Here is a 20099-nt window from a genome sequence, read left to right as displayed (position 1 = left end):
GGAGTGCACTGACCACCAGGGGACATCTCCTGCATTGAGCATCTGCCCCCTGGTGGTCAGTGTGTGTCATAGTGACCAGTCATTCCCAGTCATTCTGCTGTTAGGGTCAATTTGCATATTATCCTTTTATTATATAGGATACTAAAGCTCAAAAGGGTAACTAGAATGTTTGCCCCACAGAAGCAAAAATATCTGTATGTTTTGTTCACTACATCTCCAAAGCCTAGAATAGTGACTAACATACAATAAGAATTCCATGAGTGTTAGTTAAATAAGAATGAAAGAGCTTCCCAAAGTTCCATTATGAATTAAAAGCCAAAGTAGAAATAGAGCAAGGTTCCTGATTTCCAAGTGACTGACTTTTCACTCATGTGCTGCTTTTTCTCAGCAAATTCTCTCTTGTTAATATGACTCTACATATATTGGAAGATGGAAATACTAGAGAACAAAACTGCCAAAATAAAAAACTAATGTTTCTCAATTTAGGTTGAGGTCATGTGGAAAAGTTTATTTATGATTCAATAACCAGTACAGAAGGTCTAAAATGTTAAGTTATTGTCAGAAATAAGTTATTTTTTTGTTCATGAGAATGAAATATATTTTCCTTTCATAGGAAATTTATATCAGTTACTGACATTTTTAAAAATATATATTTTTACTGATTTCAGAGAGAAAGGGAGAAGGAGAGAGAAATAGAAACTTTAATGATGAGAGAGAATCATTGATCGGCTGCCTCCAGCACACCCCAAACTGGGATCAAGCCTGCAACATGGGCATGTGCCCTGACCAGGAATCAAACCATGATCTCCTCGTTCGATTCCTGGTCAGGGCACATGCTTGTGACACTCAACTACTAAGCAAAGCCGCCCAGCTGAGTTAGTAACATTTAAACAAAAATTCAAACTGTCCTTCTAATTTCTAACTCACAGAAGCTAATCATTAGTCAATAATTATCGAAGATTTATTATATGTAAACTAGAGGCCTGTTGCATGAAAAGATCCGTGCAATACACCTTCCCTCCCCCTGGCTGCTGGCACCGGTTTTCCTCCGGCACCTGGTACCCAGGCCTTTGCTCCGGCTGGAGCTGCCTTCCAGCCCGCCAGCCCCGGGTACCCCGTGGGAGGGCCAGATGAGGGGGGGGGGGGGCGGATGGCGGGGATCGCTGTGGTCCCACCTGCCAGCCACAGGTCAGGTCTCACACGGGATGCCCGCCACCCTGGGTCGCAGATAGCAGGCCCGGATGGTGGCAGGGCAGGCGGATGGTGGCAGGGCAGGCGGGATGGCGCTGTCCCGCCTTGCCAGCTGTATGCAAATTAGCCACCATCTTTGTTGGAGGTTAATTTGCATATCACGCTGATTAGCCAATGGGAGGCGTAGTGGAGGTACAGTCAATTACCATGTTTGTCTATTATTATATTAGATGCGATAAGATTGTGGGACGAACGTATGGAGACATATAGAGCCTATGAGGTAAGTGAAGCATAAGACACATACACATAAACAGATAAAATGAATGCCTTGAATAAGTGCTATCTATGTTTTGCAGGAAGTACTATAGGATTTAAGGGAAAATCATGGAAAACTTCCCAGAAGAGATTATTCTTATTTTGGACCTTGAAAAATAATTCAAAGGAACAACATAAGTATGAGAGAATTTTTCATAAGGAGGGTGACGTAAAACATATATTTAAATGTTACCTAAAACTCCAAACTTTCAACATCCTTTCTAAACTACATAGTTCTTGATGGCAAGAAGAAGCTTGCTTGTTACCCTTGATGATATCTTGGTGATCACATGGAACTTTGCCCATCATGGATGATGAATTAATATTGTTAAATGGTCATGTGGTTATTCAAACACTTTGAGATCTTGGCTGAAATATGTTCCAACTACAGTTGTTCCCTTCCATGCCCTTCAAATAATCTTTATACCAAAAGTTTCCAACATAAGTTTTTAAAAAAATCTACTAGCTTTGCAATTTGGATTCCCAATGATATGAATCTCTACTGGGAACAGAAGGGGGAAAGAGGCTAAAAGATGAAAAACAAAAAGTATTAGTTAATTTTGGATTTTTGAGATGCAGGTCACACTGCAGAACTGTCTTTTCTCCCCTATTCCACAGAGGGGAGTAATGTTTGTCATGACTCTCATGGCAGATCAATAGTGAGTAAAAAGAACAAAACTCCAAATCTCAAGTTCCCAATAACTCAGAAAACAATGAACTCTGGACAGAATCTATTGTAATATATTGGTTTTCACAGAGTCAGAGAGAATCATTGGGTTATAAGTCTTAAAATGAATTCCTGAAGCCACTTAGAAAACTACTGGGGAAACTGGACATTTAATTCTTTGGCACTGGTGTTATACAGAGAGCTCTGAGCTCCTGCCAGATTGGTGGTGTCACTTAAGCTACATGTTAGTAGGATTCACACCCAACAAGTTGAATGGACTGGCTGGGAGCTACTGCAGTTAAGCTCCACCAATGAGTGAGTGGGAAAGTAGCCTATATTCAAAGATATATTGCAGCCTAGATATATAACAAGTTGTTCCAGTATACTAATTACTATGTGGATTTTACTCTGACCTGGCAAATGAGGAGCTATTCAGGCCTAGAATTATACACTGTGACATGAAGTGTAATATGTCACCCCACTTAATCCCCATGGCCCGTTGTGGTAGGTAAGCAATGAATTCCTATTAGACTGAAATTATTATCTCCATTTTACAGATGAAGTATCTGAACCTCAAAGAAATAGAGGAACTTGGCCATAACCTCATAATTCTAAATGGGTCAAGCCAGCACTAAAAGTCAACCTTCCTGATTCCAAATCTAGTGCTCTTTCCACTATAATCTTAAAGAAATCTTTTTATATCAAGAACTTATTTTCTAGTTCAATGAGTTATAAAGAATATCAGTTTATTACAGGAAATAAGTAAATGAAATATTGTTAGGTGTAATTCACTCCTGTTTTTCCAAATGTCATAAATAAGCATTTCTCTAAGAATCCATCATATGAGTATAGTTTTGTTACAGCTATTTTCTCATTTAGAAAACTACTTTATATCCTGAAATTCTTTTAAATTCTGAAGCTCTTACTTCATTTCCTAACCCTCTTTAATAAAACTAAAATGTACAATCACCTAATTATACTTCAATTTTTGGTGTTCATGCTGTGAACTACCTTTTGGGTCAGACCAACATAATTATTTTCATGGATGCCCTTAGTAATTAAAACTTCTTGCATGAAGTAAATGCAATACATCCTGTTGTGATAATATTTAAGATTCTGTACTATGTCAAGGTCATATTTTTTAGTGGAAATAACCAAAGACAATCAAGCAAACTAATTAACTAAGTGTGCTCACATACTATGACAATAAATGTCTGAGTATCTACTATGTGCTGGAGATATAATAATGAGAACCACCTGGTGCCTGTCCCTGAGGAAATCACAGCTTAGGCGAGATGGGTATATCTTCAATTAAACAAAAAGATATCCTATTCACTGATATAAGCACAGAATGGCTGATTTAGAGAGAAGAAGCCATTTACTCTGCTAACACAAGTGAAGATTTCAAAGGGGAGGCGATAATTTAATCAAATCTGGAAGTAAGGATGCTTTGGTTACCATACGAACTTTTTAAAATTTTATCTTTATTGTTGAAAGTATTAAAGATATTCCCTTTCTCACCCCATTGACTCCCTCTACCCCAGGCCTTCACTGCACTATTTTCTGTGTCCACGGGTTATGCATCTGTGCATATAAGGTCATTGATTACAATATGAACTTGATGCTGAGGAGAAGAGGATCAATCTCAATGCTCCCACCAGTATGTAATCAAATATCTGGCTGGATTTTCTATCATATGTGCTGCTGGTACTATTAAATAGAACCGAACTTTATGATGGATTATTAAAATTATTTTTATTTTCTCTCCAATATGTTAGCTGCCCTAAGGTTCTTGGCAAATCATAAAACACTGCAAGTCAAATGTGCATTAACAGTAGAATCTGGGTGAAAGACCTTCTTTCCAGTTAACATGGTGATCATTATGATGTTACCAAGTTATGGAGAATTAAAACACCCAGAAATCTGTTCTCTTTTTAATCTATAGTCTGGTTGAATTGATAGCTTTCTGGAACCATAAGCAGACTTTTGGTTGTTCTAGGCATGCATCCTAATGTAGAATAAAGAGGTTTCCATCAAAGAATTTTTAAGCAGTCTTCAAAAAAGTACATATGAGAATATGGGCTGAACGTATTCACAAAGCCAATAAAAATAATTTTATTATTTATAAAAATTTATATTTTAAACACTAAGGATATTTTATTGTTATTTTGAGCATGCTACTGAGATTGATGTTTTATCTAACTGTCTTCATTTTGTCAGGAAATAACCAAATAATACAATTGTTCCATGAGAGCAGAGTAGGGTTTTGGCTACTTATGGGGAACTCTCAGGCATTAAACTTCTGCTGCTGAGCCATGACACACACACACACCTGTCATGTATAGAAGTGTCACTGCTTATTGCAGAGACCTAAACCTCATAGCCTGTTAGTCAGCACTGTTGTGTAAAACATCATCACCCATCCTAAAGTTTCAAAACATTTTTTTTAAATTTACATTCTACCCAATTCTAAATATGAGACAATCTACATAAAAATAACACTAAATAGAAAATTAATGGTCAAACATATATAGAATTTTCTGAGTAACCCAGAAGGAATTAGAAACGCCTAGATCTAATATTTGTAAAAATCGAATATTTTCTATACTAGACTACTACCTCCAAATACTGCCAAGCACCTATCTGTTTCTCTTGGCTTAATGTTCAAGGTCTAGATAGAATGAAATAGCCTGTCATGAAAATTTAAAGCTTCTTTTATTTCCTCTTTCCATTAGCCTTACTCCCTTTACCCTCATCTGCACTGCACAATTCAGTACTGAATATATATTACCTCATTGCATTCTCTTTTTACATATTGCCTCTCCAAATAAAATGGGGAGGAACTCTGTCTTATATTTTCTTTGTACCACCATGATGCTTAACACAATGCTAAGCATATAGCTTTGTTCGAAGTTGCGCAGAACTTAACAGTCCATAAAGTTTAGCTTATTGTTTTAATGTGCTTAGTTATCTGGTCTGTTGCATCAAAGAAGATTAGAAGCAGCAACCACAAAAAATAAGGCTCTGAAAACTAACACAAGTAAGATAGCTTACATGGGAAAAGCCAGCCAAAGCCATAAAACCACTAACCCCAGAATAGAGCAGAGTCATCGAGGGGAGGAGCAAATGAAAGTAAATCTTCAATGCCTCTGAGAATGTAATTTAAAAGAGTAAAGCATCCGTCTAGGTTTAAAGTTCAACAACTATTTGTTTAATACTAACTCTGTGCCAAGAACTACGTTAGAACCTGAGTTTACCAAGATTGACATGGCAGCTGAATCACCTGCTTTTGAGAAACTCACTACTAGTGAAAATACATTATATTGCTTTCAAAACAAAGTAGTAAATGCTATACGTAGATATAAACACCCCATAGAAGCACAAATAAGAGATAGTTCCTTAACTCAGCCCAAGCCAAAAAGAATTTCCTGGTGGCCTAGCTTTCCTTGATGTCTACAGTTACTAAGAAAAAGTAAAGTTGTCAGTCACTGTGTGATAACATATTATTATCTCTAGAAATAAGTTAAGGTTTTAGATGGAACATCTTACCCAAACTGTTTCTGAATGTGGAGTGTTTATTAAAGGAATAACTTTAGACAGAGGTGACAAGTTTTCAAACAAAATGTGGGTACTGAAAAACAAGCCTATGAATTGCAATACTACTCTGTGTGACAATGATCTAGCATTCACAAAATAAGTAACAGAGAAAAATATTTCACAGCAAGGAAGCAGAGCAATTGATAGCAATAATGCAGATTGCACCTAGCTATCAAGAAATAGTATCAAAGCTGCAGTACCATTACATAAACAATCTAGGTGTCATTTAAGAGGAACATGAAATCCCTTTCCTCCCGAGGGATTCTTAATCTTCTTTTAAAAATTAGATTTATGCCTATGATTAATTTTTTTAATATAGATGTTTTTATTGGTTTGAGAGAGAGAGAGAGAAAGGGAGAGGAAAAGATAGAAACACTGGCTGCCTCCTGCATACCCCCTTCTGGAGATTGAACCTGAAACCCAGGCATGTGCCCTGACCAGGAATCCAATCAGTGACTTCTTGGTGCATGGGACAATGCTCAATCCACTGAGCCACACCAGTTGGGCTATGATTAAATTTTTTAAAGCTTCACTAAATTATAAGATGATCTTTTGTTATAGATGAAATCCAGGTCAAATTTATATTCAAAGCCCAATGATTTATGTCTTAATCAATAATTCTGCATTTTCAACTAGAAGCCTAAAAGTTCATCCATGGCCATCCTATTTCTTGAATCATCAAATACAAAGTATTCATAATTAGAATTCTGGTTATGATAGGTACACTCAAACAAGTAGAGCTAAAATCAGCCCTTTTAGCTTTTCATAGCAAAGTAGACAAATCTTCCTCATGAGTTTTCATGTATACCGTGTTTTATATACTTTGCTTTATATCATGGGCAAGAACCACCCCATTATCAGAGTGCCCTTGCTGTCCTAGCCTAAATTCAAATTATTCAGCAACACTCAAGCCTATTAGTACCACAAAATCCCTGCAAGAAATTAGGTGACATTCAGAGAAAACACTGATAATCATTCAGGAAACTGAACGTTACCTTTAAAATGTTTTTATTTTATTTTTTTCTTTATTGATTAAGGTATTACATATGTGTCCTTATCCCCCCATTTCCTCCCACTCATGCCCTCACTCCCCTGGTGTCTGTGTCCATTGGTTAGGATTATATGCATGTATACAAGTCCTCACTGTTCTCAAAACTGCCTGGTACTGGCACAAGAACAGACATATAGATCAATGGGATAGAAAAGAGAACCCAGAAATCTACCCAAACCACTATGCTCAATTAATATTTGACAAAGGAGGCAAGAACATACAATGGAGTCAAGACAATCCCTTCAATAAATGGTGTTGGGAAAATTGGACAGATGCATGCAAAAAAAAAATGAAACTAAACCACCAACTTACACCATACACAAAAATAAACTAAAAATGGAAAAAGGACTTAAACCTAAGATGGGAAACCATAAAAATATTAGAGGAATCCACAGGCAGTAAAATCTCAGACATATGCCGAAGCAATATCTTCACCGATACAGCTTCTAGGGCAATGGAAACTAAAGAGAAAATAAACAAATGGGACTACATTTAAAATGTTTTGATCAGCCTACATAGAAATAGATTTTAAGATCATTCATTCATTCATTCAACAATCATTGATTTTACACCTATTGTGCCAAGCCTACTCTATGTGCTGGGTTGGGAGCAAAGAAGATAGACAAAGTCCTTGATTTCATGAAGCTTTTATTCTACTAGAATGGTCATCCAATACCTAGATAAAAATACAAATGATTTCAGATAGTGACAAGTACTATAAAGAACACTTAAAGTACTAAAGAACTGGTGAGTAGGAGAGGCAATACAGGACAGTACCGCTTGGCTTTTGTGTCAAAAGAAAGGTAAGAATAACAAGAAAGAGCAGCCATTGGAACATATGGGGAAAAACCTCCCAGGTAGAGAATTCAAACAAGCAAATACAAAGACCATTTAAACTCAAAGTGTATGAGGAACAAGTTAGGGTCTTGCTGGATACTGCAGAGACCTGAGTCTAGCCTGCAGAAGAAAAGAACAGAGTCTAAAGGGGGTTGTTGACTCTACCTCTTTTTAATTGCATTACATGAGAGAGTTAACGGCTTTAAAACCTCTGTGTACTCACTAAAAATTGGGGTGATAAAATCTAATTTGTAAGTTTGTAATCAATATTAATTAGTGTAAACAAAGCACTTGACACATATCAGGTGCTCAATAAATATTAGTTCGTTCTTCATGAGGGGAAGAAGTAGAATTTACATGGTAGAGATTAAAAGTTATATTAGATCCAATTACAAGTTATTTCATAATATAGTTGACTAAGCCTCATTAAACTTTCCTATAACACTGAAAAATAGGTTTTATCACCTTTCCATTACAGAGGAGAAAACTGAAGCTCAAAGAGATCAACTGAAAATTGCAAATGACTCTGTATAAGAGCTTGAGCATAGACTCAGGTCTTCTAATACCTCATTCCAAGACCTTTGGCAACACTACACTGCCTACTAATTATATCTCTATGGTCGAATAACATGTCAATATGGCTTTAGATAAAGAGGTAACAGCTTCTCATAAAATAATGACTGAGAGGAAAGTTGTGGTAGTTACATCTGTTTGTAGAGGACAACTCTTGGGTTCAATGTGATTAAGGGAAAGTTTTTTGAAGCTAGATAAGCTTGGCTCTGTGGCCTACAATTTATTAGTCATGCAACCCCAGATAAGTTTATTTACTCATCAGGAATTCAGCTTCTCATTTATCAATACTCATTTGGAGTTAATAAGAGTATTTATAGCACCAAAATGTGCTAATGATTGAAAAAGATAATGCATTAAAACACCTAACATACTACGTGGCATATAACAAGTGTTCAATAATTGGCAGATTTAATTATTAGAATATAACTTCTCATTTACTAAAAAAATTACCTATTTATAACTGGTGATTTAAAAAAAAAAACAAAAAAAACAAAAAACAAAGTCATGTTGCTTTTCAGTACTTCACCGAATCAGCTATAAAGTTATTTACATATATATACTCGGAAATGCATCTATACATGTACTTACATTTTTGTATATCTATCATTCTATCTTTCTCTATGCTGCCAATTAGCCCTTGCTTATTAAATAGCATTAAAATACCATCTCCCCAGTTCAGGGACTACATATTTTTATACGAATAAATGACTTTTTCTATTGTCATCTGGTGATTTCATGCCATTGACTAGGAGAGCTTTTATGGATATTAAAAGTATCTGAAAATATCTGGACATATGAAACTTTTAATTGATTAATTATTCTGTGGACATAAGAGTTTTAGAATCCTGTGGGTGTTGCTTTTTCTTTTAATTAGCAGTATAGTCAGAGGAGTGTTCCAGGATATTATCCCACAAATATGACTTATTCTTCAAATAAATACTCTGGAAAATATTGGCTTACTAATACAGATCAAAAGGTACATATTAATAGGTACATATATGAGAAACCTTTGGAAATAAGGGAAAATAAATACACAGAAATAAACTAGCCATGGAAATATACTTTTCCAAGTTTTAGGACAAAATATGGATATTATGTACCCCTTGACAATACACTCCTGAAGGAACAGACTGCAAATCTTAAGAGGAAAATAAGTATTTTCCTAAAGTCCTCATAAAAGCAAAAGTGTGCTATGGTTGACAATATTTGTATCAAATTCGCATTAGAAATGTGTGTAAGCCGATTCAAAACACCATTTAAGTGGAAATAGGAAGGCAAGGGAATGTGATTTCATAGTCAAAGCTCAAAATATGTGCAGGCATATCCCACCAAAATATGAAAATGGCTAAAATTGACACCAAATTTTGGTTATACCCATGCTAACTTTAAAACCATCACTGTCACTGCTCAGAATCAGAACTTTGTTCAGCTTGACAAGAGTGACTTCCTAAAGGCTTACCTTGTTCAATTTTGACCCAAATAGCTATTGGCAAACCATGAGTTTTCTTTTCAAATGTGTCGTAGCTTTGTGTTGGGCAGAGTATCAAGAATACCAACCACTATTCTTTCCAGTGTTCACAGGGCCGTCTGGCATCATACAGTCACAGACAGAAAACAATATGTTCTACCAAGTCATCATCTTTCTCTTCCAATTTTTGTGAAGGAAATAAATAACAGAGGAATATTAAAGAAAAAAAACATGCCGTTCATCTATTCAAACATTAAATATACAACTGACTTAATTGTCTAAGGTAGTGAGGTAAATATAGGGGAACTTTTTTATCTTCTTCTTTTTCTCTTTTTCCCCCCTTTTTTCCTGTTTCATCTTGTTTTGTTTTTGGTTTTTTGGTTTTTTTTTCCATGTTTCCCCATTTACAACACAGATCTGTCAAAGGGCCTGGGCTGAGGTGTATATGGTTGGGTGTACTCTGCCTTCTCTTTCTGTACAAGCAATGTAAGAACACAGCCTGTGGTAAGCACTGGGAGAGGCCTGGGGGAAATATTTTCAAGGTCTTACACAATTTTCTGGTTTTTAAAGTCAATCTCTCTATCTCTCTAACTGGCTCTCTCCATCTATCTAAAAACATATAGATGTGTGTGTGTGTGTGTGTGTGTGTGTGTATCTATATATATAAAAGCCTAACAACCAGATGACAGGCCTGTAGCTATGATTCGTACTGACCACCAGGGGGCAGACGGTCAATGCTGGAGCTGCCCTCTGGTGGTCAGTGTGCTCCCACAGCAGGAGCGCAGCTCAGCTAACAGGCGCCAGATGCTGGGCTCACAGCTGGCAAGCACAGCTGAGGCAGCTCAAGCCTCTCCAGTGGAACACACACACACACACACACACACACACACACACACTAGCTGAAAAACTGATTCTAAAAAAGTGCTTTTGGTCAAACTTTCAAAATTTCATTTACATTATTTCCATAGATAGATGAGGAGAGATAAAAGTGGGGGAGAGACATTTCATTTAAATAGAACAAAGTTTTCTCTCCTTAATCTAATTCTGAGTCCATGTGATGCTTTCTAAAGGAAAAATAAAGGCAGGTTGTACAAGAGGAAAAACACTTTCTCTTGGAAAATGAAAGAAAATTGTATAAAATTTTACTGGTGACAATGTTTGAACAGAAGAGAAAGTGAAGTGTTTAAGTGTCTAGGGCTTTGCAGGCCTCTCTGTACTGTTGAACTCTAACACAATTTAAAAGGGTTTTCTAAAATAAAACTTAACATATCTTTCTGTCACTGAATCCCCAGGTCTTCAATTGCAATTTGATTTAGAAGTAATTCTACTGGTTTGATTTGCCTCCAGTTTAAGATATTCTGTATTAGAAAGAAGTGCCAAATTCTATGAGATTTTTAAGAGAATAATTTAGTTGAGTAAAACTTTAGTAAATTGGACCTCTCAGCAATGTAATACACCGAATTGCTATTCACGATTAAATAAAGACTTGGAGGTTTTTGCACCTTTCAGACCCTCTTTTTTTTCTGTAGAAGCTTTTGTAATATATGTTTAACATCCCCCTGCCTTTTTCTTTTCATTCAGGGTTGCTTTTCCTAGCTCTCACTCCTGTTACTGCTGCCACTCTTACCTCTTTCTCCTTTTTTAAAATATGTAGCTTTCTTTCTCCTTAGACAAAGAAATAAGACAACTTAGGTTGGTAGAACTAAAGATTTCAGATCATATGAAAGCAGAATAATGACTTCACTAATAAGTAAAGTACAAGAAATTCCATAAAAAGATATGATTTCTCTTTTGAATGTTTAGAGTATTCTTCTTTCCTTCCTCCCTCCCTCCCTTTCTTTCTTTTTCTTTCTTTCTTTCTTTCTTTCTTTCTTTCTTTCTTTCTTTCTTTCTTTCTTTCTTTCTTTCTTTCTTTCTTTCTTTCTTTCTTTCTTCCTTCCTTCCTTCCTTCCTTCCTTCCTTCCTTCCTTCCTTTCTCTCTCTCTCTCTCTCTCTCTCTCTCTCTCTCTCTCTCTCTCTTTCTTTCTTTCTTTCTTTCTTTCCTTCTTCCTGTTTTTCCAACATATTTTAGTTAGGAGAGAGTAATGACTGGGTAGATAAATGTTTTTCAACTATTAAATAGAAGACTAAGCTAAGTAACAATAAGTAATCTTTCAAAATGGATAAGGGCAAGTGAACACTAATCAGATTGGGTAACTACTGCCAGATAAAATACTACAACTCTCCATGAATACATACTGTTTACCACCAAGAGGATTCCTTTGGGCACACAGAACAGGAAGTCATTGAATAACTTGATTTCTTGGGACATAGATCCTCAAAATATGACCACAAGGCTCTATCATAAAATAACAGCAGTGGAATCTAACAGTTAAATATCCTACAAAGATTTGTGGTCTGTGTAGATGTGAGTATATTGTTTCTAGTGACACAAAATGATAGGGCTTTGAGACTCAGAATGATCCAAGGAAGGGTGGCATGAACCCTGCGCCTTGCTCCTTTGCCCTCTTGCCAGCTCTTACTCCCTCTCTCGGGCTTACCAAGGCAAACGTATCCAAGAAAACCTTGCCCAGAGCCTTCTGACAATGGCTTGGATCAGTGGCAGGACTAGAACTAGAAATCAGACTAGACCATCACTTTTTTTTTAGGCCATCACTTTTGATTAACCATTGGCACTAATTGTATATTGAGCATCTCCCCAGACCTCCCCCAACTATAATCATCTATGACTCTACAGACTTTAGATGGCATTTTTCCTATAGAAGTCATTAACATAGGAAAGATCTTTAAAAAAAAAAAAGTGGTATTATTTTTTAGTTAAAAAATTCAAAGACAGAATATCCAAATGTGTATGAGTCAGATTATGGTCTACATTTCTTCCCTAGTTTTCTCTCCAATTAAGAGCAGTGAGTATCATCATAGCAGGACACTATTGATTATACACTAATGAAGTGTGTTAACAAAAAACTACAGCAAAATATAGCAACTGAAATGGTTGTTTGATGGAATATCTTTAAATGTGAATTTAGATTTTCTCTTTAATAATAGCCAGTTTAATATCAAATCAAATCATTTCTTTCCTCAAAGTATTTGCTAAAATTAAGACTATGTACAGCAACTGTTTTTATCACAAATATCCCTGTATTTTATAGCCATTCCAATACATGTCTGGTTTATAAAAACACTGCAATACAGATGATTTATTCTATTTTAAACCAAACCTTAAAAAATTGTCATGATTTAAAAAGAAAACAGATTTCAAAACATTAGATCAATATTTATTTATTTTTAGTTTAATAGATTCTTTAGTTCTTTATAAAGAACGTTAGTATGCCTTCAAATATAGCACACACAAATATTCTATAATTTTGTATAAAGCTTCTATAATCCCTTAAAAAAAACTGATGCAAATTTGATTCATTCAAATTTGAAAATAAAAGAAAAAATTGTTAAAGTCCAAACCTTACATTTCAGAAAAGAAACCAGATGGAGATTTGAAGTGGTACAGTCTAGTCCTCTTATCTCATTTTCCCTGATATCATTATCCTTGAACAGTGTTTAGCCCCAACCAGGGAACACAGGCTTACATACAGGTTTACAGATAGCATAAAATCCAGGTAATCAGCAGAATGGCTCAAAATGAAATAGCTTAACTTCTTCCAAACTGCTTTGTGCACATTTAATTATCTAGGCTTCTGTTGAGCACAGCAAAGATATTACTAATCTTTTGCTATCCCTTCTACCAGCACATGCTATGAAGTACAGTTAAAGTATTAAACTCAATGTACATTCAGGTATACCTGCTTAAAAAAAAAAGAAAAAGAAACCTAATTGCTAGAATTCTCCTGCAATCTGAAGGATAGTCCACAAACAGTAATATTGCATTCAATTTCCTAAAAATATCCGATAAAACAATTTTTTTTTAAAAAAAGCAAAATTTTGGGTTGCTTCACTGGTTCAGTTGGAATACTCTATGAAGAGGGAAGAGAAAAGTGTGCTCTTTGGTAATTAAAACTCAAAGACCACTTACCACGTTCTTCACTGCAGATTCCTTGACTGGCAGCACAAGGAGCAATGCAATATAATTATTTTTAATTGCCAATTCACATATCTAAATAAAAGAATGCCCAGAGGTACTATTCTACAGCAGGAGTTTAATACAACAACGCAGGCTTTAGCAAAAGGGAGCTTTTGTCAATATTTCACTGGCACATCACCCACAATATAACAACACCACTTAGAAATTATATAGGTCTTTCATTTGCAAAGTGCTTTACAGTAATTAATCCTCACTTACTGATCCAAAATGTCATTTATTGGGGGGAGGAGAAGTAGATTATAAAACAGAGAATTTCAAGCAAGAAATGGTTTGGATGAGGCCATAGAGGAGTCATTCTTCTGAGGCTGAAATAGAATCTCAGGCATGCCCCACATCAGCAGTGCTCTTTGGACATGATTCATGTCTAATATTTCTTAGGCACTGATAGCAGGATCACACTGTTTTCTTTATGCCCACTAGGTTTCTCAAAAGTTCATTTCTTTACTTTGAGTGTTACATTTTCAAAAGCCGCGGATTTTTCCATACAGTCTCAAAAGTAAAAGCATCCATATATTACTGGCTACCTATTCTTTCACACTGAGAGGACATTTATAAGTGTTATTATAACTTAGGCCAGTGATTTTTAACCTTTTTCATCTCATGGCACACATACACTAATTACTAAAATTCTGCAGCACACCAAAAAATGTATCTTTTGCAAACCTAAAATGGGTATAATTTTTATTCACTGGACAGCTATTGTGGTGTTGGCTGTTGTAATTTTTTTTTTTTATTTTACAACCTAATAAAATAGAAGTCAGTGTCCCCAACTAAGTAGTCAGGTATTGCATGTTTTAAAATATTTTGTGGCACACCAGTTGAAAATCGCTGACTTAGACCATCAGTACTGTGGCAACAGATACAAATGCACCATGGTATATATATTCTCAAGACAGAAAACAGTGTATAGCATGGTTGCCTAGGAGTCATTCCAAAAGTTTTATTGGCTAAAGAACTAGTATTCTTTCAGCTTCACTCACTTGTTTGTTCATACATTCATTACTCAACCATTATTGAGCACTGCTATTTGTGAGGTACTGAAATAGATGATTTATAAAAATAAAAAATAAAGAAAAGAAAAAGAAAAAAATCTCTCACTTGATCTCATGGAGTGTATAATCAACCAGAGATCAACAGGTACAATGAAAAATGAAGCTGATTAAACAATTGAGGTTTGGTAGTTATAATAGAATGAACAAATATTTGTATTTGCTGACATTCAGAACAATGCTTCACAGGAGCATTTTGGATGAGAAAGGTTCTGATAGGCAGAAGAAATTGGGGAATTTTATTGACGACTAAGGAAAGGTCAATTGTAGAAACAGCTTTCCTGTTCCCACCAATCTGAGGAAAGTTGTAGCTCAAATAATATCATTTTTTACTACATCCTGTAAATTTAAACTGGAGTCAGGTTGCTGAGAAATTCTGAATGAGAATGGCTTGTGATTATCATACAAATTGGTTCTATGTAAATGTGTGCTTCAATAGTGCTTGAGGATACAGCATATTCTTTCATTTGCTTTAAATATTCCTAAGGTGGTTTCCCCTCTAATGGTATATTATAAAAAAAAAAGTGAAGGACACCATAATTACTTATATGGAAACATGGCAAGGGGTCTGCAGGAATTCTTCAAATACACAGTGTATGATAAATTTTGCTCTGGGAATTATGCGGGACATGGCATAGTTCCTAAAATGAAGTTTCTAACAGTGCTGACACATTGTGTTCAACAAATGCTTATAAAATTAAGCATTCCCTGATGAGTTTACAATCTGAAGAGAGTAGGGGTGACTTCGGACAATGAAAATGACTGGAATGCCCAGTGCAGTTAAATAGTGCCCTTTGCACAATATGCAAGGCACAAATAACTGAGTTAGTATTTGAACTTGACTCTTTCAGCTCCAAGACTAAGGTTCTTTCCAATGTGCCCCAGATACATTAATTCTATTGAATATTTCCTTACTTGGAGGAAGGGGGGGTGTCTTAATTTCAGTATTGGAATCACAAAGATGTTCTTTATTTTTTTCCATGCACTCATTTATTGTCCCACTGGGGCCTATATTTTTTATAGTTGGTATTCATCTTATAAAAGCCAATGGAAACTTCAGAATAAGCCTAGGGGAGCCCAGGCAATCTTCTCTGTCACCACAGGACTGGCTCAGGAAGGCACCAGTACCACTACCATTAGCACCTGCAGATTGAGTGTTCTGGGTTGGAAAATCTTAAGTCCTCTGTTGCATGGCAGCTTTCTTCCCAGCATTCGCCACCAGTGGTACTTATGTAATTACTAGAGGCCCAGTGCACAAAAATTTGGGCACTGGACGGGGAGGGGGTCCCTCAGCCTAGCCTGCCCCCTCTCACAGTCCGGGAGCCCTCAGGGGATGTCCTACTGATGGCTTAAGCCATAGTCTGGCCTCCCTCTGTGGGAGGTAACTGGGCTGATCAGGGAAAGAAGCTGCTTCCATCACCCCGCCTCTGCTGCTGCTGCCGCCACCTCTGGCCTCCCTCTGCTGGAGGCGACCAGGCTGATGAGGGGAAGGAGCCACCCCCATCACCCCTGCTGCTGCTGACACTGCCGGCCCTCCTCGTCCCTCGCAGCTGCTGTGGCTTTGTCTGGAAGACATCCGGTCTGTCCAGTCTACTTAGAATATTACCCTTTTATTAGTATAGATAATGATCCACTTTAAATGTCAATAAATACAGAGTAACCAACTTTAGAACCAAATTGGATATCTGCTGAAACTAACAGAAACTCATTGAGGCTAACTATTCAAGTCTATTTAAAGTTTAACAAAAGAGTTGTTTGGAAGGTTACCTAACAGGTTGCCGGGAGCCGGTCCATCCTTGCTGCTTGACACAATCGCTGCAGGAAAGAAACATCTGCACAGCATATGTTTCAATGGACCTGGCATATATAGCATACTGTTCTTAATATGTTTGCTCCCTTTAGCGCCATGTGTTTTAACCAAGGTCACCTCTCCGAGAAAGGTTGTTTCCCCAGGTGGGGATCTTTCCCTGAGGTTAGGGAGGGGATACAACCCCTTAATTAAGTGCCAGGCGGGTAGTTAAGCTACATAATCTTTACTCCCTGGAATGGAGATAAGAAACGCCCTAACCTTTGTAATAGAAATTGATAGGATTAAAATCGGCTGGTATAAATACGGATGTAACTAGACAATAAACATCAGATCCTGATCAGTTCCTAACCAGAACTCCGACCAGAACTTTGGCTGGAGATCCTGGCTAGAGGTCCTGACTAGGCTGCTGATCAACTGAAGGCTGTCTTCGTGTCATTCCTTCTTCGCCGACTCCGTCCACACCTTTGGGGACCCCTGGACCCGCTGGGATTGGACCCCAGCAACAGGTTACCTCAATTTTTAGCTTAAACCTAGAGGCTCAAAAAGGTTAGAACAACATCACAATCCTGGCCAAACATATACCCACCTTCCACCTGTGCTTGAGATTAGAGCCTGGGAGTGGGTAGAAGGCTATTTGGGTCAAACCAGGTCTTTTCTAGGGGCATTCATGAGAAGTGAGAATTGAAGATACACAATATGTGCTCAATAAAATTATATTGCAGTATAATCAGATTCCTTTTAAATATTTTTTCTATTTTATACAAAAAAAAACCCCACTTTAATCTGAAAAGGGAATCCACAGGCTTCACAAAACAGCAAAGATGGTCCACAGCATAAAAAAAAAAGTGAAGAATCCTTAAACATTATTCAGAAGTTAGTTAACATGAGAGCATGCCAAATGCATTAGGCAAAGCGATGAGAAAAGTCACTGTCCATAAGAAAAATAAGGTGAGGTATTAAAATTACAAAGAAATAGGGTTCTAAATTTTTACTGTGAACAAACCTAAGGGAAATAAATGGTGTTTGTGATATCAGGAAGGGGCAGGTTAGAACTAAGCAAAGATAAGGTAATTCCAAGGTAAGGATTAGAATCCTTTGAGGACAAGCCTCAGGGAAGTACTGTATAGTAAATGCTTTTCTTATCTTGCAGGTAGAGTCTTAAAGGAACAGGGTCCTGCTAAAAAGTCTCTAGGCAAAGTTAGACAAGAGCTAAAAATAAGTGCGTCATTCATTCATCCACAAAATAAAATTTTATTGAGCACCTACTATGTATCAGGTACAATGTGCTTGTGATGGATATCTAATAGTGTAAAAGACTACAAATGATCTCTTTGGATCTTATAGTCTAATTGGAGGGACAGACATTAAGTGAATGAGCACACAAAAATTAAACATTAAAAATAATGATACATACTATGGAGGAAGAGAGTACTAAGGCAAGAGGGCATTGTATAACCAGGTAGGGAGTGAAACTTAAGCTGTAAGATGAGCAGGAATGGGCTGGGCAGAGTGGAGGGAGGGGTGTTCCAGGTAAGGCAAAGAGTAGATTGGAAGAGAAATAGGCTAGTGCCTGACTCTTTTAAATTACACTTTTCTACCTAATGGAAATTTGGGTAGATGTTTCGTCCTGAGAAGAAAGAAAGAGTAAAGGAATAGAAAGCAGCTAAGAAGGGAGCAGGGGAAGAAATAAGGATGAAGAAGCAAAATTGTGCTTCCCAATCCTTGTATTGGAGACTGGGCAAACTCTTCTATCTTTTAGCCTCCAAAGCAGAGCTATTTTTTCTCTTTCATACCCTTTGTAATAAAGAAAATGGGAGGATGTGTTGAAGAGAATAAGAGAAACCCTATTTCATTTCAATGATGACTTAGAGCCCAACATGGACAACTTGGAAAGTGCTGTGGAGAATACAAAAGTAAGGAAAGCACACTTGTGTTATAGAACAGAACAAGTGTGTGAGAGAAAAACCATCTAAGACAGTGGTTCTCAACCTTCCTAATGCCGCGACCCTTTAATACAGTTCTTCATGTTGTGGTGACCCCCAATTTCATTGTTACAAATTGAACATAATTAAAGCATAGTGATTAATCACAAAAACAATATGTAATTATATATGTGTTTTCCGATGGTCTTAGGCGACCCCGTGAAAGGGTCGTTCGACCCCCAAAGGGGTCGCGACCCACAGGTTGAGAACCGCTGATCTAAGAGCATGCTCATCAGGGAGCAAAGCACAGCTCAGCCACCAGCCCTAGTCTAGACGGTGGCCTCGGGCAGGGCAGGCTGCATCTCCTCGGGGCCTCCTTTGCCACATGTCACAGAGCATGTGGGCCAACTGACTCTCCGACATCTCTCCCAGGTTCAACAGACTATGCTCCATTTCCCAGATTGGCATTAGAGAATGTTCCGACACCTCCCACCTCAGACTGTTGGTATGATTGGAAGCAGTTAATACATTTCAGAGATTAAAGGTATCAGTGTGACTTTGTTTTCCTTTTAAGTCTGGCTTTTGAGACCCTTGAATTCAAATTGAGTTGCGTGAAAATTGAGAAGAATGAGTCGTCATAATGTTCACTAAATACCTGGGGCTGATGTTGAGGGTTTAAGGAGTCGGTCAGCTAGGTTCAGGGACAGTACTAGGTGCTGAGAATTTAAACGTGCATAAATATGGTCTTTGAACCTTCAGACATTCAACAACTTAGCAAAGGAAATGGCCAAGCAGGACATGGTGACTATAGAGAGAGTTTACTATTGGAATTTTCAAAATACGAATATAAAGGAAGCATTTGAAGACAAAAAATTGGGTGAATAAATGGCAGTGATAGAAGTAGGAGCTTGAGGAAAGTTTTGCACAAGTCTTGCATTTGAGCCTGATCTTAATAAGCATAGAATAGTTAAGTAAGCAAGTGAAGAACACTCTAGCAGACAGATGATATGTATAGGCAAAAAGTAGAAGAATGAACATAATTCTTTTCCGTCCCCAGCATCTATTTCAGTCATGTTGCAGATAAACAGGATTTTAAACATGGGAAGCCATCCAAACTGAACAATTCTTATTCTTTCATCCAAATCCTAACGGGAACATTTTAAACTCCCTTTAGTAATTGCCAGAAACATGCTGTATACCCTTATTTAGAAGAAATAGCTCTTACTTCTTTTAATCAAACAATATATCGCTCCCCCACTAGAGCTGGAACCAAATTCTTCTGCATTTTAGATGTTAATTAGAATTTACTTATTATTTTGTAAGGTGCATGAATATGGTCTGTTAGCAACTAAACACATTTAAACAACAAAAAAGAAAAGAACAAAAATAGGCTTTATGAAAAGCAATGAAATGCATCCAAATCGGAGATTCTGTCAACCTAGTTGACAAAAACATTGACTTGAAGGATGTCCTTGTCACGTTAGGACATGGTCCTTTGCTAGCTGTCAACCTGGGCTCAG

General features: G+C 37.0%; 1 protein-coding gene and 1 non-coding gene across 6 annotated transcripts in view; both read right to left on the bottom strand.

Annotated features, from left to right (window-relative positions):
- Window positions 1-20099, bottom strand: part of FGF12 (fibroblast growth factor 12) — a 525572-nt gene that overhangs the window by 129922 nt on the left and 375551 nt on the right. The gene's annotated exons all lie outside the window — the stretch shown is intronic.
- Window positions 10090-10222, bottom strand: LOC139004723 (small nucleolar RNA SNORA51). Its single transcript, XR_011470558.1, has one exon. It is a non-coding gene; the product is annotated as a small nucleolar RNA SNORA51 (small nucleolar RNA).

Source organism: Myotis yumanensis, unplaced genomic scaffold (assembly GCF_028538775.1).
Source record: "Myotis yumanensis isolate MYYU_CA2020_CCGP unplaced genomic scaffold, mMyoYum1.0.hap1 SCAF_2, whole genome shotgun sequence".
NCBI lineage: Eukaryota > Metazoa > Chordata > Mammalia > Chiroptera > Vespertilionidae > Myotis > Myotis yumanensis.
This window is presented reverse-complemented; position numbering and strand designations above follow the sequence as displayed.